This window comes from Lonchura striata, chromosome 1 (assembly GCF_050655825.1).
Source record: "Lonchura striata isolate lonStrDom1 chromosome 1, ASM5065582v1, whole genome shotgun sequence".
NCBI lineage: Eukaryota > Metazoa > Chordata > Aves > Passeriformes > Estrildidae > Lonchura > Lonchura striata.
The window spans coordinates 47606396-47633079 of record NC_140703.1 but is presented as its reverse complement, the minus strand read 5'-3'; the positions used below and the strand labels follow the sequence as shown (position 1 = coordinate 47633079).

General features: G+C 34.3%; 1 protein-coding gene and 1 long non-coding RNA gene across 2 annotated transcripts in view; one reads left to right on the top strand and one right to left on the bottom strand.

Annotated features, from left to right (window-relative positions):
• Positions 1–26165, top strand: part of LOC146768655 (uncharacterized) — a 79367-nt gene extending 53202 nt beyond the window's left edge. Inside the window, exons 3-4 of the mRNA XM_085576260.1 lie at positions 4876–4964; positions 23168–26165. The gene's annotated coding sequence lies outside the window, so the exon portion shown is untranslated. The remainder of the gene's footprint in view (positions 1–4875; positions 4965–23167) is intronic.
• LOC146768656 (uncharacterized) lies at positions 308–23170 on the bottom strand. The gene is made up of 3 exons (XR_014954198.1): positions 21902–23170; positions 5642–5777; positions 308–4595 (listed from the first exon to the last, which is right to left on the bottom strand). It is a non-coding gene; the product is annotated as an uncharacterized LOC146768656 (long non-coding RNA).
• Positions 26166–26684: the final 519 nt, after the last annotated feature.

Here is a 26684-nt window from a genome sequence, read left to right as displayed (position 1 = left end):
ATAAGAAAACAGTTAAAATTCAGAAATATTTTATACATATCAATTCTCCATTTCTATAACATAAAAAAAGATTAAATTAGTTAAATTCTATGTTTTTTTCTTGAATAAAAAATCTGCCAATCTCAGCCAAAGGGAAAATTATACACTTAACATATATTATACACTTAAGTAAGCCATAATTTGTGCTGACATTTGAAAGTTTCTGATATACTAGCCTGTAGAATTTGAACAAGTTACAGAGGCTGCTAACATTGCTATTCATTAAGTCCCACTGGTGAATTCACAGAGTTATTCACATATCAAATTGTACTGTTTTCAAAGCTGATAGTTCACACAGGAATTTTTTAGTGGAAAAAAATTTTAGATGCTAAACACCACTAGAAAAAACATACACAAATAGTTAAATAACAGGAAAGTGATAAAAAATACCTCAGAAATAAATATTTGCCTGTAAATGTTAAAGCATTTACACATCTGTCACTGTGTTTTAAAAGAGATAAAATGGTCTAGTTAAATAGTGTCAGCTATATTCAAGAATGACTCTGTGAGAAGAGCAATGAGAAAAAGTCATCTGAGGATAGTAAAGAACAGTATTTGAAGTTAAAATTGTCAAGCCTAAGTATTTATAAATTCATATTTAGGCATCAGATATGAAGAACCACATCTTTATAGTGTTCATCAACCAGAAGCTTCCATGCAGATAATGAAAGGAAAAGGTCACACTTTAAAAAAATTACCATGCAAAGCAAATCTTCTTGAGGCCTCACAGGAATTTGTAGTGAGAGACAGTTGATTTTTCTTTAAAGTAGGTGCTCCTCTATTTTGCCTTTCATTAAACAGTACTGTGTTGAGCTAGAGATGAGCTGTGAGACATAACCTTATATATTATGATGATTTAGAAGATAAGCCTCACCTTTGTGTGTCCAGAGAACTGCCTGAATCAATGGCATACAAAGAAAGCCCTGCTTTCTCTCAGGCACAAGAGACAGACATAAACAGTCCAGCCCAGAGAGGTAAAGAGAGCAATCAAATGCATTAAACAAGCATAATTCATAATGATGACTGAGATTCAAAACGTTAATAACCTGGAGAGTGTGGTACTGCTGTGAGATTCATTACACTACTGCCTAAATAATAAGTTCAGATACAATGCCATGTTCCTATAGATATGCTGCATTTAATTGGGAAATTAGCTTTGTCAGCATTACTAAGAAATCTTCATAAGGGGCCATAACATTTTAATAGGATTTTAAGATCTGATAGCTACATTAATTAACTTGGATTTGGAAAAAAATTATTTCAAATCAATGTAACATGTATATGAATATTTTATTTGAATATAAAAATATCATACTTGTGATATCAATCAGATTCAAATACTTTTTGGGAAGGAAACGGAATGTTGTGGGTTAGAAAAGTTACTTCCCAGTTTAATGCTCCCACTGAGATTCTCCAAATCATGCTGCTGCTGTTTGCTCCACCTCCTCCTCCCCCTCCCTCTTCCCTCTGAATTGGGCTGGAGAGGAGAACTGAAAGCAGAGAAGGTAAAATCAGGGGTTGAGATAAAAGAAATATACTGTAAAAAGCAACAGAAGATGAAAAAAAACAGTATAAGCAACAATATAAAGAACAAAAATGTACAAAAGGGAGAGCATGATCCACATGAAAAATGCTCTCCACAGTGTCCAACCTGACCATAGCCACATCACCCCAACTGGTCTCTCAGCTTGGAACTGGCATTATCCAGCCACTCCCTCCAGCTTGGAACTAGAATTCCCCAAATGCTCCATCAGGCTCAGAACTGGCGTTACCCTACCACTCCCTCTCCACATTTATTTGATTGTAGGGAAACCCTTTTCCCTAGAAAGGACTCCCTTCCCCCTTGCCCCTGGAAATAATGTGAGATATAGAATAACTCCTTGCTATTTTCATGAGAAAAATAGCTTGTTTGTGATTATGATTTTGTAACAACTTCTGCAGCTGGATACCCACCCAGAATTTTGCTATTTGCCCTCAACACAACAGGGTGAGAAAACTGGAAGAAAATCTAATGGAAGAAAATCAAAATACACATAGGCAGACTACTTATCATTTACCATAAAGGACAAAAAACAAACTCAGCTTGGAGAAAATGTATAGAATTTATTGTCAAGTAAAGTAGATTTAGGTAATGGGAAATAAAGACAAATTGTTAAAAAAAAAACCCACACAAAAAAACCCCACTTCTCCTTTAACCCTGTATCTTCAGACTAAATTTCACTATTTCTCTTCTGACTTTTCTACCCAGCTCCCCAGAGTGGTCAGGATGGGATGGACAATTAAGCATTATGAGTACATATCATCTCCTCTCTGCCTCTCCTTCCTCACAATTTTCTCCTTCTTCAGCATGGGTTTTTTCACAGACTGAGGTCATAGACCTATTGGGAACTGTCTGTCCCTGGCATTGGGCTGCTCCAAACTTTCCTTACAAAGGCCACTCCTGAAACATCCCTGCAAACAAAATTTTGACATGCACAGCAAATATAGTGACAAAGCAGAGTGGGGAAAACTGACTTCAGTGCCTAAATAAGGACCACTTGTGTTCTTTATGAGTTTTTAAGTGGAAAACTAAAATGTCATTGTCATTCAGATATTAGAAAGAATAGTTTTCACCAAGTTTTACTAAAAACGCATATATGTTGTTTGGACATATTTGTTTGGACAACAAATAAAGAAGGTCCTTTATGGCGGTGTAGCAGCTTACACGAAAAGACAACACATTTTTTGCCTTCAAAAAAGTATTCTTTATTTATTTGCATCTGCTCCAGTGGTCTTCATTATAAGAATTTCATCCTCTGGATGGGAATTGACAAATAAGCAGATATAAATTTTAGTACATCTGACTTTTCTTACCTGTCAATCTTAGAATGTCATCAAAGACTCTACAGTGGAAGTACACATCTCACTTCTTTCACTGCAAAAGTTTTATGATTTTTTCAGATTTATATATCTAAGGTTGATGCCTAAAAAAAGACAGATTCTGTGTTCTTTTCCTTGGATAAATTCTACAATAATGAAGCAAAACAACTCAGTTTTTACTAAATGTTATCATAAGGAGGGTTGTAGTTATCTAAAAGCACCCACTTGTGCATTTTCCAGTCTCTCTGTTACTGGGAAGTGATATGCTGAAGTCATATAATACTTTGGGAGAAAACAGATTTCAGCAGTTAAGTCACAAGAGACACACAAAAAGAGACCTATCTTAATCTCAGTGATGGTTTTAGTCCCTAGATGGGAGCTTCACTGAAAATGCATTTGTAATCATTTTCTCTTTTCATAACAAAACCCGATACTTGGTAACTCTATGTGACTCATAATCTAAATACATCAAAGGGCAAGAATGACATTTTCCTACTGAGTTGAGGCTTTACACTATGACTCCAACAAGGAGCTTGGTGGAAGAATGAGATAAAAGAATTTGCTTTTCCTTCACAGTGTCTAGCTACTTCGGCATGTAAGTTCTATAATTGTGCAGGGGATAAGGTTAAAAAGTGAGGGTAATGTAGGAGAATACTAATATAACTCTGCCACATTACGAAGAACTTTCTTTCCATTAATGAAAAACTACTTATACATGAAAATAAAATACCTCCGTTGTGGTATCTAAAGAACACCAAGCTGACTGATGCAGTTGATGCACTAGATGGAGGAAATGCCTTCCAGAGGGACTTCAATAGGCTTGAGGAGTGCATCCAGGTAGACCCCATGAAGTTAACAAGGCCATGTGTAAAATCTTGTACCTGGGTCAGCAGGGCAACTCCCATGAGGATGAATATTTTGGGAAAAGGCCTGTGAACATGGACTTCATGATACTGATGGTTGAAAAAAAATGAGCCAGTATTCTATACTTGCAGCCCAGAAAGTCAATCGTATCCAGGTCTGCATTAACAGAATAATGGCCAGCAGATGGAGGGGGATGATTCTTTCCATATACTCTGCTTTCACGAGAGCCCCTCCTGGAGTGGTGTTCCGCTCTGCAATACTAAGTACAAGAAAGACAGGATGTGTTAGAGCACATCCAGAGGATAGTATTGGAAATTGTCAGAGGGATAGAATACCTATGCTATCAAGACAGACTAAGAGAGTTGGGGCTGATCATATTGTAAAACAGAAGATTCAGTCTGCTGAGTCTTAAAGTGGTTTTATAAGAAAGATGGAGAGGAACTTTTTACCAGGGCCTGGAGTAACAGGACAAGGGGCGATGGATTTAAACCAAAAGGAGAGAGATTTAGATAGGATATGAAGAAGGTTTTTTTTTTTTCTTCCTTTGTTACAAGTCCAGTGAGACAGTAGAATGGGTTGCCAAGAAAATCTTCAGGTGCCAAATCTTTGCATGTGTTCAAAGCAGGTTAAAAAAGGTTTTCAGCATCCTAATCTAGAGAAAGATATCCCTGCTCATATGTGATTTGGACTGGATGATCCTTAAAGATTTATTCCAATTCAATTCATGCTATGATTCTAGAATCCTAAGTTGTTCCCTAATCTGATCCTTTGTTACCAAGGATAAGTCTTCTTTCCTCCAGACTTTTCTCTCTGGTGTCCAGGGCCTAGAATTCCTGAAAAGGAAAAAAACTAAAATAACTTATTATGCCTTGGAATAAGGAGGATACAAGAGGATTTTAAAACAAAAGTGACATTACAAAGGTAACAAAAGACAGAGGAAGGACAGCTATAAATAAAACTAAATGTACTAAAAGAAAAAGGAGGAGATAAGAGGAATTTAAATTGTTTTACTAGTCAAACATCTTGACAAACTATGTTTCGAACTTGTTCTACAATCTTTAAAAGATATACAGTTTTATTTTTCTGTAAGATTTTTCTTTCCTTTGTCCACAGATAGATATTTGTACGTGATGCTTTTCAAGGCTGAAAAACATTCCAGGTTTTGTGTAACCAGATTTGACAATTGAAGTTGTACAGATCAGGTATGTATTTATCTAACACTACAAGGAATAACTTCACATTTTGGGCAAGTGTGAATCACAGAACCATAGAATCATTTATACTGAAAAGGACCTCTGAGATTGTCGAGTCCAACCCCTGACTGGACATTACCTTGTCAACTGGACCATGGCGATAAGTATCACATCCAGTCCTTTCCTAAACTCTTCCAGTGATGGTGACTCCACCAGTTCCCTGGGCAGTCCATTCTCATGTTTAACAACCCCTTCCATGAAGGAATCCTCCTGATGTCCAGCCTGAATCTCTGCTGGCACAGCTTGACACTATGTCTTCTTGTCTTGTCACTGGTTGCAGGGTGATCCCCTCCTTGCTACAAGCTCAGGACGAAGGTAAGTTCACCCCTGAGCCTCCTCTTCTTGAACCTAAACAGCCCCAGCTCTATCAGCTGCTTATCATAGGACTTGTGCTCTAGAGCCTTCACCAGCCTTCTTCCCTGAACAAATGAGTTATTACAGGTTTCTTTTGGCACTTAGATCACTAAGACCAGTGCTGTTTTACTGTGGAAGCTGCAAACGTTTCACTGTTCTGAGATAATATTTAAATACATAATAGAAACACCTTCAGGATGTGAAAAAATATTAGGAAATGAATAAAGGCTTGTTAACTCACATTATTTGCAAGACTTGAACCAAACATTTACCTTACAACTCTGGCTGACATAGTTTAGGCTGTGGGTATTGGTATTTGAAGTATATACTACATTTAGAAATCTTTAGAGAACACGCAGAGTTGGAACAAATTTATTATTGAAAGCCAAGCAAAAAGACTGCAGTAAGCTGCAAAAAAAAAAAAAAAAAAAAAAAGAAAAATGAAGAGTGTTTAAAGGTACACTTTCTTTATCTCAAGTGACTACAGATATAATAGGATAGAGATGTTTACCTTTGCCTTGCATTTCCCACATCTATTCTTCAGTTTGATTAAAGCATGAAAACAGAACATTGCAGATTAATTATAGAAGTTTAGCTTAGTTTTATTTTGGTATAATATGTATAGACAAATAGACATGAATATATAATAAGTACACATATATATTTAACTAAGAATGGAAATGAAAACGAAAAGAAAAAATAGTTGATTATAAAAAGGCGAGGGGCGAAGTAGGCTAAGAGTTTAAACCCCTGTTGTCTTTTTGCTTATTTTGAAGATGTGAACCATTAGTCAGTCTCAGGTAAATAGGAGCATCTGCTGATTCAGAGGATCAGCTTAATTTGTTGGCATTTGCAAGGTTAATGATCCCCTTTCTTTCCATGAAGGCACTGTACTCCACACACCTGAGGTAATTCTGATTTTAATAGCATGGAATGAAGACACTGAATAGTGGTGGAAAGACAAATAAATCAGTAACTTTCAATGACCTTGTTTTTCAATGCTTGTACATATCTCAGCTGAGGAAAAAGCAATCATTTCCCTACTGGGCCTGAAAAGGCAACACGCTGTGAAGTTTTACAAGAAAAAAGTGAGCAGTACGTAATATGAGAGTGGTCAAATTCTGGAACAGGTTGCCTAGAGAAACTGTGGAATATTTATCTGTGGAAATACTCAAATATTTACTGCACACAGCTCAAAGCAATCTGATTTAACTGCTCTGCACAGAAGATGCATTTAGGACTTAAATGACCTCTGGGGGTTACTTCTAAAATTCATGATTCTGCAATTCTGTGAACAATTTGTATACCTGTGACATTCTGTGATGACAGGATAAAGATGACCCAAACCTGTCCAAGCATCTCCTGGATTGTTCTGGTGTTAGATCCACTGTATTATACATTTTCATAACTTACAGCCTAGTCCTAATTCTGGCCCATTTTGATATTTGTTGCTTTTTTGTTTAGTTTTGTTTTTGTTGTTGTTGCTCTTTTGCTTTGTTTTGTTTTGTTATTGTCATGTCAAAGATTCTGAGTTATATGAGAAGCTACTTAAAAATAAAGGTATATTGCCTAAAACATTCTTTGAAAGACATGGCCCTGTAGAGTTCAGCTATTAAAATTAGGGCACCTGAACCATTGATATCTCAGAAACATCTGGGGGTTTGATGATTATAAGTTTTTCTTTGTCACATAAAACTCATGGCTTGTCTTGTTTTGAACTGATTGTTTTTAGTTGTCAGACCACAAAGATAGGAGCTGCCATAGCCTTAAATATTTATGCCACTTCGTAGTATTACAACTTCTGCTGAAATTCACAATATTTTATCATTAAAACCATAATAGATAACTAGAATGAAATGCTACACAGGTGAAATTATTATATGCCCCAGATTTGGAAATTTTGAAATTATTCTCAAAGGCTGTAATGGCAGCTGAATGACTTCTTTACAGGAAATGTTAATGAGAAATAGATAATGAAATAATATAAGTAAAGATTGGATAAGCAGCAAAATGTATTAAAATATATGACACTGGTCATACTTTGCAAATTATTATCTTCAGAGTATAAAAATTAAATGTATATGCAAGCTGGATTTGAAAATATGAATAAACCCCCATTTTTAAAATATTAATAAAGCTGTTTTTTTACATTTTTGTTTGAATTCTAATGAGCTTTAGGTGTTGAGTTCAGCTCAGTAGCAACTGCATTCATCTGTCTGTTCTCAAATGTCTTTATAGATCTATACCTAAGTGTCTTTACATGAGCCAGGTGTCTGAATTTAGACTATAGTCAATGTAAATCTAATCAGGACAGTCAAATGGTTCAGGTCACCCCATATTTCAGACCAGGGGCTTGGTTCTATTGCCTGCACATGAGAATCTAATAGTGTTTGGGATGCTGCTGAGCATCCTGCCCATCTGTTGTCAGTGTAGATCTTCTGCAGCTCTTGTGTGATCTCATTCCACTTTGAGGGTCTCAGAGACCTGACCAGTGTTACATGAACCTGGTTTAATACAGCTGTCTGCTGTTAGGCTTTTAGATCAAATATTTCAGTTTATCAGTTTTTTACTTCAGTTACTACAGCAAGCTGACATGTTAAAAGATCTTGGAGATACTGATGTATGCAAATATATAATCAATTTATACTGTGATGATGATCTCTCTAGAGATATAAGAGAAGGGAGTATTTTGTTTTATAAAATCCTGCTGCTGCTCTAAGATATTTTTTAAAATCTAGAAGATTTTTGAATTAATTTTTTGTTTAAAAAATTACTTCATAATTTTTCATACATTTTACATTGTATCACTAATTTTTTAGATATAATTGCACTTTCTCAGAAATTGCATAAATATGCACACACCTATAAGTGTATGCTGCTTTCAAAAATTATTTTGGGCAGTCCATTATAGCACCTTGATTTCTCTCCTGATGAGAAATGTATTTTTCATTGTGGAATTAAAAGAACTATTATCTATTTTTTTTTGTATGAATCTGTATTAACTTTAGGAACTGAAGAATATATATAATGTCTTGCTTAGAATTTTATTTTTAAAACTTGCTTTGATTGACTAGGAAAAAGTAGTAATTTTTAATTTTGAGCAGATATAAATAATTTGTATCTACAGCTTTTTACCTAGCAGCACAAGTCAGGAAAAGCCCTGAAAACAATTCAAGCAATTGTGCCATCTGCCAAGGTTGTGAAGCTAAGGAGAATCTGGTAGAGTATTATTGTTATGCACATTGGTCTGCTAAGACTTCTGTATTGTGATGGGTTGACCCCAGCTGGAAGCCAAATGTCCACCAAAGTCACTTTGTCACTCTCCTCCTCTACACAACAGGGGCAAGGAATTGTAATGAAAACCAAATGGGTCATTTGGTTTTCATTACAATTGGTCATTGGTCAGCTAATGTCATGAACAAAACAGGGAAAATATGTTAATTTATTACCAACAAAACCAGAGTAGGATATAAGAAATAAACCCAAATCTTAAAACATCTTCTCCATCCCTGTCCCTTTTTCCCAGTCTCCACTTTACCTCTGAGTTCCCTACCTCCTCCCCCACAGCACCGCAAGAGCAGAAACTGGGGATTGCATTTGGTTCACAGCATGTCCCTGCTAGTTCTTCCTCAAGCACTTGTGCATCAATTCTCACTGTGTCACTCTGCTCCTCTGTGGGATTTCAGAGGACACAATGGAACTGGAGGAGTTCTTGCACTGGCTGCAGCTCATGCCCTTACCTCTTTTGAAGCCTCTGTTGAACTACTGCTGGTTTGGTTAAGGGATTGAGTGCACCCATCAGACATCAGATATCAGATACCTAAGACATCTAAGACATCCACACTGAACTGGAAGATACGTCCAAGGATGTCACTAAAATGAAACAAAATGCCTGGGCAAGGGCACTGGAGTCACATTTTTTGAGATGCCTCTCTTACACAAGCATTATTTGCATTTTACTAAGGCCTCTATTTTTCAGATTTTATTTTTACCACCTACGCTTTCACTAGCTTCTATTCATGTCAGAACAATAGCTGCATTAAAAATGAACCCAAGGACCTCAAGAACTGAGCCTTCAACAGTAATGGTATTGAGCAGAAGGTGGTAAAGAGCAGAAGAAAGAGGCAATATGAATTTTGTATGAATCCTGAAGAGTTGTCACAGAAAACAGATAACTAGCGACTACTAACAGATTATACATATTAGGGAAAAAATCAGATTCTGGACATTGGTATATTCTCCCTAAATTCTAACAGTCTATCACAATGCATGCTGTTCAACAAGAACTTTTCTCAAGTGTTTCTGCATTATATTTGATTATCATTGTCTGTGGGTATAGAGGATTTGTGTTGTTTTCTTTCTTTGCCAAAATATGTCTCTGGAGTTATCTTACCAGAATTTTCTTACTATTTCTAACACTTTATTTTCACAATGCCATAAAATGGGAGGGTGAAAATAATTCTCATTTATTTTGATGTCAGGTCACTTCTTCTAGACAGCCCTGGTCTCTCTCCCTTCCACTTTCTTGTATAAAGCTGCAGTTTTCTCTAGATAATCTGAGAGACTATACTAGTGACTACTATTTTTTCCTTACTCAGGCTTATTACAGTTTATGAGTGAGATTTATTTTATCAAATGAAGACAGCTGAGAATTAGATTAATTCTTTTAGCTACAGATCAATATGCAAGTTCATGCTGACCTAGACACAAACTAAAAATCTCTTTTTAAAGAATTAAAAAAAAGAGTTCTTTCCACCCTGTACAGGCAATGGAACCTGTTATTCTCAGGCCTGCAACTGGCTCCATAACAAATCAGTCAGTTGATTTCATTCAGATTCATATTTCCAGCTGTTTGATGAGATACTTTAAAGTGATGCAGATCTATATTCAATGTATATATTTCATATCTGTATATATCTTTCAATACATGTGATCCATTAATTGTTCATGCATTCATATAGCAATGGATGCTTTTATTGCAGGAATCACAGTCATTAATCCTTTAAAAATCCAAAAATCTATTTAAAGTAATTTTTGTTTTGTTAATCTTTGGTTTTTTTCCTGTTTCACATTGTAAAAGCTAGGCCTCCATACACGCTGTAGGATTACTAGGTATTCTGCAGTTTCAAGCAAAACATATTTATTGTATCCACTTGTTTCTTTACCAGCCCTTTACCTTACATAGTCTGTAACCTTTGATGAATTTATAGGCAGCAACTTTATCCTTTTTTGCCTTTGTGTCACCAGACTAACCAAGCCTAGTGCTTCCAATCTCTTCTCATATAATAGACTTCCAATTTTCTACATTATCACAGAAGCTCTCTCCATCTGTCAGTTTAAATTAATCTCCTTTCAATATGAATGACCAGAGCACATATTTCAGAGACTATCTCCCCAGAATTTTTTATAATGGAACTAATATTGTCCTAACTCAGCTGACAAATCCTAGGACACCATTTGCATTATTCACAGCTGTGACACATTGGTACCTCATAGGACTGAATATGATACAGATCCTTCAATGAGCCTGTATTTCTGCCCTCAGGTTTTGTCAGTAATTTTTCTTACTAGTTTCCAGTTATAAAACACAAAATTGTGTACTGTCAAATGTTGTATTATTATGTCTATCTACCTCTTTGGTACTAAAATTCACCCATTTTTTCTCCTGTTCATATGGACAATTTAAAAAAATTATTAAAGTTGCAAAGCTACCAGTCTGTCAGCTAGAACTGATTCATCAGTTACTCATCAGTTAGTGAAATGTACACATCTGTACAAGTAACTTTCTGCAACACAAAGAAGAATATCTTAGCCAAAATTTGCATTGAAAGTCAAAGTAACAGATTTTATTTTATAGAACAGAAGAGCAAACACTGTTAAAAGAAAATGTTTCCTGCTTTGTTTGTATTTTCTGCAATGATTCTATCTGGTTGCTTTTACTTATTTAAGCAGTACTTGTGTGGAATGAGCTTTCATTTTCTCTAGGATTACAATGATTTTTACATTCGCTACATTAGTAAAAGTCCTTGAGGTATTCCTGGTTCATACATAATATCTTTAATTCTGCTTAAGAGTATTGTTGACCTAACCTTTGAGAAACATTATTTCACTTGTCTTTCATAACATATTTAATATCAATAATATCTGCTGTCTTCTCCCCTTTAACTAGAACCTTGCTAATTTTGTAGTTCTAGTAATTTTTATCTTTTCTCATCTGACCCGTAGTTTTCCACATGGTGCTATATCAAATGTTTTGTTGAAGTCGAGGCAGATGCCTGTCTTGCATTTCATTCCTCTGATAGATTCAAGCACGTAGATCCTATAAGAAATACATATGATATTCATATATATAAATATATGTTATCAAGTAAACAGAAACCCCCTAAATTTTCTTTTAAATACTTTTCATATTTTTCAATTTTTCTTATATTCTAATTTGTCCTACACTTTGTATACTGGGAGGATCAGATCCATATGCCTGCAGTAGTACAGATAATTTTTTCTTCACTATAAGTAGTACATTAAATATTTATCACTCCCATAGCAGGAACTAATATTCTTTGTTGGTTCGAACCAGGATGCCTTAAAATTACCCCTTTGAAAACTTTATAAGTACATAAATGTTCCCCTTACATTTCTTTCCCAAAACAACCTATTTTAGAAGAGATACTGTTGAGAAAATAATGTTGATTTGCATTAATTAGGTTGTTAGCCTTTAACATATTTCAAATAGATTCCAAACTTCACTAATTTTTCCAGGATGGCTGTAGACAGAGATCAAAAGACAGCTAGGGTATTAACATTCCCAAGTAATTTTGGGTGCTCAGAAAAATAAACAATCACTATGGCTTCCCATTTCACAATTAGCTCTGAATAAAGGACAATGCAGAAGTTTCACAGAAAAGGCAGATTCTGAATATACTAGATACTTTTCAGCTTTGAAATTCCTGAAAACTAACCTGTTGCCTTTCATTTAGATACTGAATATAAAGTTCCAGGTCACATTAAAGACGCATTAAAATATAGGTGCACAAAAAAAAACGATCACTGTATTATTTTGAAGCCTAGAAGCATTTGGGTGCTTCAAGACTATTTGTTCAAAGGGTATTGTAGTAACTTTTTCATAGTCCTTTATTAAGCAAGATAGTTGCATATCTACAGTTAAATTGCATTAAATTAAGCAGCATTTGAATAGACAAAGGAAAACATTTTTAGAAAATTTCTCTTTGTTCTGAGACTGAGATTAGAAGAAACAATTTGAAAAGTGTTGACAAGATTTGGGTGAAGGAATCTGGCTGGTTCTGGTAGAAGTAGATTGACAGGTAAAGGTTGAAAGATTTTTATGAGAACTAAGAGAGATTTTCAGACTAAAATTAATGAATAGGTAAAAGCTGTGCATCCAGGGCTCTTTCTGTTAGGTGAAATATCTGTCCCTCAGTTTATGACTGTGCCTGTTCAAAACACACATAACTTATGCATTCTCACATGCATAAGTGGCCATGCCACCAGCCTCCAGAGGTAAGATAAATTGACTACAGTCATAGCATGGAGTGTGACAGTGTGCCTCTCTCCCCCTGCCTCTTGCTTAATCACCAGTGGTGTTTTGATAGCCATATCCAGCTTGCTGTGGAATTTGGGGAACAGATGGCAACATGGTATACAGGGGCTGTCTAGAGCGTTGACTCAGATGTCTTGGTAGTACACAAATAAGTTAATCATGTTACTTTGCAAATAGTGACATGCTCAGGGCCTGCTGAGCTCTTCTGCATAGCAGGAGCCTCAATGCTAGGACTTCACATTGAGTAGGAGTGCCTCTCAAGGTTACTCCTAGAGGCTGAGAAATTCCTTGCTACAACACATCCTCGGTAAATGATTAATAGCATGCTAAAATTTGAAATCTTAGCTAAGTGATATATAGGATTCATTGTGCCCATAGAATCCTTTAGACAGAAACTGTTGAGCAAGTCTTCGAATAAGTGCACCTTGACTCCTCTCTGAGAAGGGAAAGGTGAGTTCTTTCTGAACCTTGTGACTCAGCATAAAGTTGTCTCTGACATCTTTATGTGGCCCTGTCCTCTGTCCAGTAAATGGCCAAATCTACCTTCCCACCCAATCTTGTTAAACCACTGTTTCATTTATGACTGAATTTTCTTAATTAACTCACTACTTTATTAAAGTATATTGCTGTTCTCTCTTACTAGTAAAGCATATCACTCCATTTGCAAAAGTTTATTAGGACCTTTATAAGTATGCTTTTCTATATAGTTATAAATGTTAAAACCACATTAGCTTACTTAATATTTTGCACTCAACACTTTTAACTTATTCAGTGACAGCAGTGATCGGTGCTGTAAAATCCACAGACTGTTAAAGAAATGTTTACTCTGAGAAGACTTAGGCTTGCAACATAGAAGATGCTAAGACTAAATACAGCATGCTAGAGTAATAGTCTATTAAATATTGCAGAATTTGAGAAAATTACCTTGGCAGGGAAAACTTTGCATCATCACTTTGAATATTTATGGCAATCATTCATAAAGCAATGTGCATATTAAGCTTGACTGTTTGAAATATTTCAAAGATATATTAATTTAAATTACTATGAACTGAGCACCAGTGATAGTCAAAAAAAGATTTTTCTAGACTTCATTTTATAAGAAGTCAAACAAACAAAAGTACTTTCAAATAGCTAATTTTGCTGTATCACACAGGATAGAGTGAGTGTAAAGAATAACAACATGATTTGAGGTGCAATATCAGAATATTTTGCATTGTGACAAAGTATATAAACCATTTTACATACACTATATAAGAGGAAAATCATACCATATCTAAATAGATTCAGGTTAATTCATGACAGAATACTTGATGCTTTTTTTGTCAGAATGTGAACAAAGAGAAGAAATGTTATAAATAGGCTCTATCTTTTCTCTATGAATAAAATTCTAATTATAGAAATGTTTTTACAAATACATCTCTTTATTATGTCTTTTTTGATAATAGTTTCTTCAGCTGGATTTTATCCTCTCAGTTACTTTACAATGAAATTATTATAGTACAGAGACATGATATTAGAAGAGATATGATATACAGTGACAATAAAATTTAGAAAATAAATCTGCTCATGTTAATCCTTTGGCAAATCTTATGAGTAGTAGCACTTAAATTGCATTTCTGATGCCTTTGAATAACCATAAATTCTTACAGAAATCATACAACTTATGAAAATTTTGAAATACATAGAAATATGACTGCATTTACACACAGAGGCCAGTACAGCTTTTATGTATGCCCATGAATTACAGGCACTTCATTCTGAAAAACAGGCACTTAAAATATTCCCTTAAGAAGCAATTTTAATGGCGTCCTATTCCAATCAGTCTGGAAATTGCTTTCTACCTTTTTATGATATAAAAAAATTATGCAGATTTGTTCATTTTTCTCCTCTTCATAAGTAATTGGAAATGTCCTTTGTCACTAGACCTACATCTTACCATCTGTTACTTTATTTTACATAAAAACCATCATATTAAGGTAATGAAATAATTTGGCTTTCTATAAGTATGTTTAAAGGCTTTGTGTTCTGTCTTAAATGGCAGAAGACAATTTTGCAAGAATAAAAAGAGGAAAAAAGGTCTCAAAAATATAACTTTTCAGGAGCTGGGTTCCATTTGGTTCAGTAGTATTTCAGCCTCTTGTGTACTACTACTCTTATAAACTTACTAGTCTCCACTATTCAAATCTTGGTTCTTCTAGCATTAAGTCCCATTCTACTGAGTCAACAGTGTGACATGAATGCCAGAAGAGTCAGCTGTGTCCTGGGGTGCATCACTGGCTGGTCAAGGGAGGTGATTTTCCTGATCCACTCTGTGCTAGTGTAGCCTCACTTCAAGTCCTTGTGTGCAGTTTTAGGTGCCACAATATAAGATATACAACTATTAGAGAGTGTCTAAAGGAGGACCGCAAATGTGAAGGGTCTAGAGGGGAAGCCGTATGAGGAGTGGCGTATGACACTTGGTCTGTTCAGCCTGGAGAAGAGGGGAGACTTCTTCATCATCTGCAGTTTCTGCATGAGAGGAAGATACTGATCTCTTCCCTCTTATGACCAGTGATAGAACCCAAGGTAAAAGCATGAAGCTGTGTCAGAGGAGATTTAGGCTTGATATTCAGAAAAGGTTCATCATGCAGAGGGTAGCTGGGCACTGGAACAGTCTATTCAGGGAAGTGGTCATGGCACTGAGTCTGACAGAGGTAAAGAAACATTTGCAATATCCTGTCAGGCACATGGTGTGATTCTTGGGGTTGTTCTGTTGTCCTGGTTCTGACCAGGACACGGTTAATTTTTGCTGTAGCCAGAAGGAGGCATGGCTAGGACATGGAGGTTATTTTATAACACCTCATGTCAGTGCCAGAGGCAGGAGGGAGGGAGAGAAGCAGCTTCTTTGGGTTGAGTAAATGTGGCAGAGGGAACACTGGTTCCAAGATATCACATGTGAATCTTGTACAATTTCTTATTTATAGGGTTACTATTACTACAATTTTCTTATCTCTTTGTTGTTTCCACTAAATATTTCTTTTCTCAGCCTATGATCTTGCCTTTTGTGTCTCAAGTGTTCCTTAAGGGGAGGAGTAGGGGGAAGCCAGTGAGTGGCACAATAGGAAAACTAAATTGGGGAATACCATTCCTAAACCATGACACTTGTGCAGGGCTAAAAATTGGACTGTGATGATTGTTGTGAATACCCTTCCAAATCAAGATACCCTATATTCTGTTTTTTCATCATCTTTTGAGTTATCAGGTCCACTGGCATGGAAACATTGAAGAGAGTTTAGGAAGAGTAACAGGGAACTATTTAAACAGGGAATTGCTGAAAAAATGGGAACAAGAAAGGTAAGACCAAGATATGGATAAGTCAGAATGAATTTTCCCAGTGTCTTAATTGAAGTCTACCTATCCTGGTGTCTTGTTAATAACATAAACCTGAACTGTGAGAAGAGATTAATCTGGAGAACCAAATACTTCAGCATTACGCTGTAGTTCTGTGGGAACTACGACAGATGGAAACGTCATCTGATAATTAATGCTAAGATAGATATATATGTAGATATGAAGACTCAGAAGACTCAAGACATGTACTCCAAAATGAGGACTTTGAAAATGTTCTTTCACTCATTCACAAACTTGAAATGTAGATAGCCAGGTATCTGCAGGATATCCAGAAATGAAGAAAAATGACAACCGAAGTTCAACCATGTAAACAATGAATAGTACTGCTTTAGAATTGTTCTAACTATTCTTTTAGACCACATCAGAATATGAATATAAAAAAATAAAATATCTACCATTTCTGTCTAAACTACAGATATATTTGTTGAATGTGACTTAAGCATTTAGTTTCAACATTATATTTTCATTTGTCTAAAATGTTTCATGTTTTAAACAATTTATTCTCAAAAACAAACAAACAAAAACCAAAACAAAACCAGAAAACACAGGAAAAGAAATTTTGCACAGTTACACAATTTGTCATGATTCTATTTCAATTAGCTATATGATTTGTTACATTTGGAAATATCCAGAAAAACGTAATTCCCACTCAATATGCTAATGTTCCAAGTGTAAAGGGGATGTGTTATCTTTTTTATAAGTAACACAGTAAAAATTTAGTTAGACTTTAATGAAAATTTAGTTAGATTTTAATGAAGTAATAATCACAGTATTACTTCCATATTATGGAAGCAGCTACATATAAGTTCTGCTTCTCTAAATCTACAATTCTTGAAAACCTGACAAGACCAGAAATGAGTTGGACACAGCAATTTCTAAAATAATTAAACAATTATGTCTAAATTTTCATAAATACTCCAGAGTATGAAGGATTAAATCATTTAAGGTCAAAAATTTGCACTTAACTTTAGAAAGACACAGAATTTTTTAAAATTACAAATAGGAAGACTGAGATAATGGTTTTCACATCATCACTGTAAAAAGGATGATGTTTTTTCATGTCTGTTCTCTAAAATATGCAAAATGTAGGCCTCCATGACTAGCCATTTATCTCATGTTTTGACATTCTCTCCACTGAAATCTTTGCTCCATCTACTTACAATTTTTACTGTGTAGACAACACAGCAATCCAGTTGACTGGTAGTTAATTATTCAGATTTAAGTAAGCTTTTACACAAATCTTTTGTGTTTTTTTTTTAATTGAATGAAAATCCAATTAAACCAAACCATCTAAACAAATCCAAAAAGGTTTTAACAGCACAAATGCATTGGAATAGTGTAATCAGTTTTTTGACTTTATGAAAGAACTAAATTATGACTAAAGAAGGCCCACTTCTTGATACTTTAAAAAATAAGCACTCATAGATTTATAATGAACAATTACATATTAACCATGAACTATACCTATTTCTCTGTTTAATCCAAGATACTGAGCTATGAAAGAATAAAATAAAAGAGAAATTTTAATGATTTTTATTTAAATTCATCATATGTTTAAATATCAAGTCTGCTTCATAGATGAAGTCCACAATATCACTTCCTTCTAAAATCAGAATACTTTAATTCAAACCAGGCACAGCTGCACACTCCTGCTCAATCTCAGATTCTCTGGGACTTTATTTCCCAATATTACTTGTAATACTTACCCTTCCTCCCCCTGCTTTCCTCCAGTGTTCACTTATTTTGGAGCAAAGTCCTGCATTCTTTAACTGCTTTTGCCATCAGTTGAGAAAGTGAGTCCTGTGAGAATTTGTCTCTTTTGTACTACTAAAATTTCCCGAAATGACAAGAAAACAAAACAAATAAACAAATAAACAGGTATAAACCAATAGGCTAGCTATTTTTCAGAGGTGCTTAAAACTGTTTTTGACAACTACACCCTCAGAAACAAGCCTGAAAACTACCTTGAATATACACTTGCAATCTGATTCACTTTTTCTTTGGAGGCCAGGATAATTAGGTTTGTCTGAACAGCTTTTGTTCTCCCACATCATAATGCCTATGAACATAGGGACAGCTAGGAGGTCCCTGGACTTTATGTGAATCACCAGAGCAATTTGACCTTTCCAGAGAACTAAGGAAAACTCAAGTGTGTCCACACTGACATGTTATTTCAGATAGTTGCCTGAGCTATCTAATTACAAGCACTGTGAGAAGGATAAATCATAGACTCATAGAATCAACTAGTTTTGGAAAGACCTTTGACAACATCAAGTTCAGTGTGCAGTTTAGCACACTGCCATGTAGGTATTACTTTATGGCCTTGAACCTTTAAACACTTTGTAGATTACTCTAATGACCTTAACCTCATCCTGTGACAGTAACTCTGAATCACCAGGTTTGCAGTCCTTTTCCCTTCATACTATTCACCAACATATCAGAAACTGTAAGAATCAATTTTAAAAATTGAAAAATGGTCTTTTGTGACTAAACAAAACTTATCTACTTGGGCCTGATTAAGCTTTTAATCAGACATCAGCGTTTTGAAGCTAAGCAATATTTCTTATATATCTTGGTTTTATAAATCCAAATAAACATATGCAAAGACCAAACAATTATGTAAACTGACCATTTTAAACTGTTTCATTTTAATTTCTATTTTCTATTTAGTTTATGTACCTAGTCTACATTTTCTAATACTTAATTTAAATGCTTGTTCAGGAGCAAATTGACAGACTTTTAGGTTATAAACAGAAAACACACTCAAGAGTGTTTACTGATTCCTGGACCCTACATACATATATTAATACAAGACTAAACACACAATCTGGCCCAAGGACCATGCAGTCCTCTCTGGTGTTCATAACAAGGAGAATAACTAAATAGCCTTGTAAACCAGATTCACAGACAACAGAAATACCAAATAACTGATTATAAGAATAAACGGAATTCTTTAAAAATAATAAGTTTGATTATAATATATTCTTATTTGTTCTTGAGAGAATATATTCATTACTTAGAAAATTTTATGTCTTTAAGTACATGCCACATGTATTAATTCCTTTGATTAACATATATGGCATGTATATGCCATATATGTTAATCAAAGGAATTAATCAAAAGCACTGGTTACATGCTAGGAGATATGATTTTTTTAAAATTATGTAACAAATTGTCTTGATCTTAAAGATGAATGTGAGAAACTGGCTAATACAAAATAGCTAGCTTTAAACTAAATAAGTGATTGTGCCTTACATACATTAACATGATGTTAAACTGACTTTAAGACACATTATAAGACCTCTTATATTAGAAAACTTAAGTTTTTTTTATTTTAAATTGACCTTAAGATATCCATAAAATGTAAAGATATACATAAAATGTATCCATAAAATCTCATGATTTTGAGATTATTTCCTTCCTGCCTAGTATGTATCAAAAACTTAAGAAGTGGTTCCATCACTTTTGCAGTTGAAGTTGATTCTGTTCAGAAAGCATGAAATATTGATATATTTGAGGAAGGCATCTCAAGACAGCAGTTGAGATGCTGGAAATATGGGCTGTATTTTGCCTTTGTTTTTAAGTTGTCATTTGTACAAATCTTAAGCATAGTTTAACAATTGTTTTGTGAACCGTGGGGAGAAAAAAAACTTTCTTCTGCACATTGATAGAATTTATAAAAAGCAGCTTCAGAAGTAAGTAGTTCTATGTTCAGGTTTCAGATATGACCAGAATCAAGCAATTCTTTATCTGGCATTTTTGGTTGTTTGTTTCTGTTGAGAATTATTTAAATTATTCTGTGAACTATCTAAATTCCCTTCTGAGACATTAAAAGCTATCTATGAGCTATAACTTCCAACAAATGATAAATATCTGTACAGCTGAATGCTTCCTTTCCCCACTGTGGTTTAGGAAGGGTATTCTCCAATTTAGTGCTCCACTAAAACCATACACCACTTGCTCCCTGCTCTCCTTCCCCTCTCCTGAGGCAGGCTGGAGAGGACAACTGGAGGCACAAAAGTTAAATCATGGGTTGATATAAGAAGATTTTACTGGAAACAGTAATGATATAAGAAAATTAACAGTAATAGCAAAAATATCAATAACAAAGTCTACAAGATTTATATGTTCTTATATCAAATTAGAATGATTATTTGATAATACAGCAATATATTTTGATGTGTAGAAACATCAGAAAAAGCAAAGATGAATTGTTTCCTAGCTTAATACTAGGTCTATATTCACAAGTTCATCCAATTAAAAGACTCCTTGACTGTGAAAATATGGGATTTGGGATCTCACCACAGAAATAATTTGTTCATTATATTTATGTCAGCTAACACCTGTAAGTAGTGTCTGACTTCAAATATTATCAGTACGTTATGTGGGTGTGTGTGTGTCTGCAGTCTGGCTCTCCAAAGCAGGAAGATAATTGCACATTTAGTCTAAACTAATAAGGCTTTTCCAGTTGTATGGCTTTCAACCCGAGCATGTCACTGCAGGATGGTGCTTACTCCTCAGCAACTGTCTGCAGGAATAGAGGAAACTGTGAGATGGTAATATGGGGAGAGACATCTGCTGAGTGGGAGGAACTGCCGTATGGCGTTGAAGCAACCATGCTGGAAATGGCAAGAAGAAATGTTCATATGCAGTGAAAAAAGTTCAGATCATTGTTTTAGTGTTTCCCTTGCTGCCTCTCAAACATGCAACTGAAACGATGTGTATTTAGGTTGAATATTCCTTTCAGTCTTGACAAAGTATTTATACACATGGACACTATATTAAAAATTATGATTAAAGGGCAAAAGAAAAGTTACATGAAGAAATGAAATAACCTTAGTAAAGGAATATTTTTTTATGTTTGATTAGGAAACAGAGTTCTGGTAGGTTGCACCAGGTTCCCACCAATGCTGCAGTGTTACTCCCTCTCCTCAGTGGGATAAGGGAGAAAAAATATAATTATGAGCTTGTAGGTTGAGATGAAGACAGAGAGAGATAAATCTATCAGTTACCAGCATGAGTAAAACAGATTTGACTTGGGGAAATTGATTTAATTTGTTACCACTCAAATCAGGGTAGGATAATGAGATATCAAATCTTAAAAACCCCTTGCCCCCCATACTTATCTTCTTCAAAACCTTACCATGCCAACCCAATACAACAGTACATAATAGTCTAATGGGAAAAATGGATCTTTGTGCATTGAGAACAAAAACTTATGCTTGTATTTATGTGCAAAGCAAAATTAGAAAATAGTATATGAAGTCTTAAACTGAAAGGCTCACATTTACTATTTTCATTATGCTTGTATTTTCTGCCTACAGAACAGTCAGATTTCCTTCCCTTAGTAGCACCTAACAGATATGCAACATTTTACATAATGATTTTTGAAAAGCATCTTTTTGCATATATTGATTATTAAATTAATTTAAAGGTATTAATGGTACTATCTAAAGTACAGACTGAAAAATACTGCCATCTTATTGTGTCAACATGTTACTTATTTGTACTTAAATAAAATTGACACCCTAACAACCATGACAGAACTGTAAATCAACAACCTAGATTTATAGTGGATACTTACTGTGGTGTCTCTGTTAGATATGAAATGTAGCTCCTCATTTGACTTCAGGCTGGTCTGTGATTGCACCAAGCTGAAAACACAGTGTGAATCTTCTCTCTTCCAAATCCTGCCTGACCCCTTTTTTTACAGTATCTGCTCCTGTGCTTCTGCAAGGTGTCAAATTATCTTTCTCATCCAAGTAAAGGAAAATCTTGCAGAAAAAATGGAATTAGATTTCATATTGATAAAATAAATTACAAAATTAATTTATGGTTACATGAAAATAGACAGAGGTGAGTGGGTGGTAAGCAGGATTGGTCTCAGCAGCAGGCAGTGGGACTAAATGTTTGAGCCAGTTATAGATGGAGTATTATTAAGTGGGAAATGAAAATGAATTTCACTAGACTGCTAAAGAGCTAGGTTATAAAAGTCAAAAGGAAGGGAATTTGAGGATATACTGTTCTTCTGTTTCTCTCTTTTTCAAAGAAATTAGTCTAAAATATCACTAATTTAACAGGTGAATAATTCCAGTTCTTGAAGAAAAAAAAGAGAACCTTTCTTTAAACTTTTCAAGTACTCCTAAATACATGTTAAAAAAAGAAGTCACATTTCTTATGTGGATGTTAAAAGCTATACCTTACTTTTAAAAATCTTGCCTCAATCCTATAAATTCATCCTTTGCATTATTGTGTGAGACTGAGCAATGAGTGATTTGTCTTAAAAAAAAAAAAATAATCAGCTGAAATGGTTGGAATGAAAATAGTTTCTGCTACTAACAGATTTGTGTATGTGTCTGTTTATCTTGATGTGTGCACCCAATAGATATATATTTGTATAACATAATTTTCTAATATCTGTCTTGTTATTCCCAGTTGTTTGACAAAGTCATGGTCATAAATAAAATGGATAAAGGTTCTCAATGAAGTATTTAAAACTGATACAACTTTGAAAATCAGTTGTAAATAGATGTCTGTGTATTCTGTTTCCAAGAAATCTTAGGGAAAATTAAAAATGGGCTTGACATTACAGTAGATATAATTAGGAAGGTTTATTTAAAAAAATGAAAAAAATTATAATCTAAAATTTTGAAATTAGAAGAACCTACAAATATCAGTCCATGTGCAAAACTGATCTGCAGTGGAGAAAAATCTTGGTAAATGCTGGAAGAGCTAAGGACGATTCTTTAAGAGGTTTCTGTGATTAATAGTTTTTGGTAGGGGTGGTTTTAGTAATGGATGCAAACAACTTCAATTAATTGATTAATTCTTTCTCTCATTTCCTTTTCAGGGTAAAGCTCTGTTGTATTAGATCTTGATGAGAGAGCAAAAGCATTGTCTGAAGAATGATTAAATAAGGGCCAATTCTGTTCAAAGCTGTTTTGCATCTCCTTGGATTGAAGTCTCTGAAAATGTTGTCCTTCCAGTTATATGGTCTTTCTGATTCTGATGATGTAAACTATTTGCCAAAGCATGAAAGTGACAGATTGAGTACTTAAATCCCAATTGTTTCAATTACTAAATGAAAAGAAACTAAATGGCTAAAAAAATATTTCTGTATAATAAAAGCACATTACTCATATTGCTAGAATATAAATCACAGGAATAGCCTGTTACTTCTTCCCAGAAAGGATGGAACAGAGCCAGTCTGTCTAACTTAAGTACTTAAACTTAGTTTCACAGATGTGTCTCTGGAGGACTCAAAGATAACCACATTAATTAATTTTCATAGGATGAAAACAGAACTTGAATTAAAAAAAAAACCAAAAAAAACAAAACAACAAAACAACACAGCCAGAAGCAAAAAGTCTATCTAAGCATCTGAAGTTTAGGCACAAGGTAATTGTCTAGTTTATTTTATCCATATTTTAACATTTCTTATGTGGCATATTGATATTGAATTTCTAAATAGAGATAGCTGACTTACACTGTAAAAACAATACTCTATTTATAACCAAAAGAAAGCAAGCAACATCCTCACACCCACCAGAATTTATTCCAGACTTATTTAATAATATAGAGAATTTTGTATTTTTAATTAACTACATTAATGCTTGAAATTTCTATAATTTTATTTGAAATCTCCAGTGTTGTTTGAAGAGGCTCAGTCACTCTGAAAATCAGGCCAGTTACTCAATAAGTGTGATTTACCATGGGTTCAACAGCCTACAGGTATGTCCAGTCTAGTGCTGTGTATTGTGCAGAAATGTCTGAGCTAGTTACAAAGGAGCTAGTTATGAATTTGGAAATGTATCAGCTCTGGGCTAAACACAGTCCTGCTGACCTGACTATACTGTTTATATGCTATGAGTTAGTATCCTTAAATAGTTCTGTGGTAACTCATGCAAACCAACCAACTAATTCTAGCTCTCAACATATCTCTAGTCAGTGCTCCATTTTGTAGTACAAAAATATACAAAACTCAAGCATCTTTAAAAATAGGCTGTATTAAAAAGTTCTGAACTAAATTGTTTAAAATTTTGTGCAGATTTAATTGAACATATTAATTGTTAGATGTCCTCTTTGGCCATAGCGCTGCAGAGGTGAAAAACAGGGATAGAACTTTATATGCTGGATTGGTTTTGGACTAAATACAAAATCAAAGGAATTTAAAAGAGATTACTAAATTACTAAATATGCAGGGTTAGCTGCTGAGAAGAGCTAGCCACTTCCATGTAATTCCATAGACTGTACAGGGATTCTGGTGTCAATATATAGGCAAATTACACCATATAAGAACTGATGTAAACATGATGTCAATCCACAAATGAGTGTTCAAATGTTAATAAGGGATAAGAAAATTAAGACAGAGTTGTGAGATAGTAACTTTTTTTTTCACACAGAAGTTATATAACTAGTAGTCTATAATATTGTCTTACTTTCCAAAAATGTTGCTAAGTTTTAAATTCATAACTTACAGCTCAAAATGCTAAGTATTTGCATTTGTCGATACAAATATATTCCTTCTATCAGAAAGGAGGTTCTTTATGAGAAGATGATGGTTCTTGAAGCAGCTGTACATACAAACAACTCACCTGCACACTGTTTCCCAGTTATGAAACATGTCATTGATTCCCTGGAAAAATCTCAAAGGATTATTTTTAATTGTTAAAATACACTTGAGTTTTTTTTTCAATTGATTTTTTTTTCCTTAAAAATATAACCATATTTTAAAAATAATACATGAATGTATTGATTCAATATTACAGCTGTTGAATACTGTTAGGATTATTCACTCTCTCTGGGTTGGGTTTTTTTCAGTTATATTTCTTTGGAACGTTTTAAATTTCATTCTATTGTTGCTTAATTGACAGGAATAAATTTTGTCTTAGATTATCCTGGACTAACTTAGTATATTTGAGGTAAAACAGAAAGTAAAATCTAGTTGATAAAATCAATTCTCTGAATCAAGAAACAGATGACCCTGATTGTTGAGGAACACTATGAACAAGAGAGCCAGAACACTCAAACTGAATGTCACAAAGTATAGTTTAAATTTTTACTAGTGCTTTGTTCAAACAAGCATAAATGGGTCTCTGTTTTGTGTTTTCTTCTTAGAGAGTGTATTACAAATCTACAGAGCAAGCTCTTTCAAAACAGCTGATTAGAAATCAAGAGAAATTGAGGTTTCTGCACACAAAGAATTTGCTTACAAATACATTTTTTTTCCTATTAATGTTTGTTAACAGCATATTAAATTGTTACTTTATATATGGCCTGGTTGTGAAGCAATTCCTGAATTGTTAGTTTTCTTTTCTCTATTATAACTAGTTTACTATGTCTAGGATAATGCTACCCTTTTGAGAATAGCACAACAGCTGTCTAATACCTGAAAAGCAAAGCATAAAGTCCTAAGGCTTTAGTACTTATGTTCCCTGAATAACAAACAGAGGGAGAGATTAATCCAAAATGCTGGTTTTCTCTAACTAAAATAAGACTTTATTGGAAAAAACCCTAATTTCAGATTTCTGATCTCTGTTTTTCCTGAATTAAAGAGGTTTCTTAGATGTCTAGCTTTACTTTTGATCACCATTTTAAGAAAAAGAAACTCATTCTCTGGAAGTTCTTATCAGTTTTTGACTAGAAGGAATCTATTGTTTTATTTGCATGAAATAAGTCTTGACATAATTCAAGTAGCTGATCCATTTGAGATTTTGTTTCAGGCACTACTGGTTGCTGGGTTTAGCACTGATGTTCTTTCTTGTTCTTTATTTTTTCTTCGTCGGCCTTTACTTAAAATGTAAGTGAAAATTCCATTGATAATAAAAAGCTTGGTGGGGTTTTTTGAATTTGAGGATTTTGGGATTTTTCTGTTTGCTTGTTTTAGTTTAGGTGTAATAAGCATATAGAAAAACTGTTTACAGGATTACTTAGGAGATCCTGGAGGGACATGGCTCTGTGTTTCTGCATAAAAAGCTCTTAACCTTACAAGAAGTGAAGAACCTTCAATAGCTCTACATATTGGAACACTATTCCTAGAATTCAGGTTAGCATAAAATAAATATCTAATAAATAACTAAATAACTATCTAGTATCTAATAAATAACTAAAAATATTTTAGTTTAGTGCATGTACTGATCTTTACAGTGCACTTATATAGCATATGCTAACCCTCAGTCTGTCCCTATTTGCCTTAGTAAGCTTACTAGACTTGCTCAGCTAAGCTTAGGACACTCTTACCTAGACTTGTCTTACCAATGAATGTTAGAACAACAACAACAAAAAGTCTTTGCTATTTGTTTAAAGACTTCCAGATAAAGCTGCAAATCACATAGAGACACACTCAATAAATAGGTTATCAAAAGCCT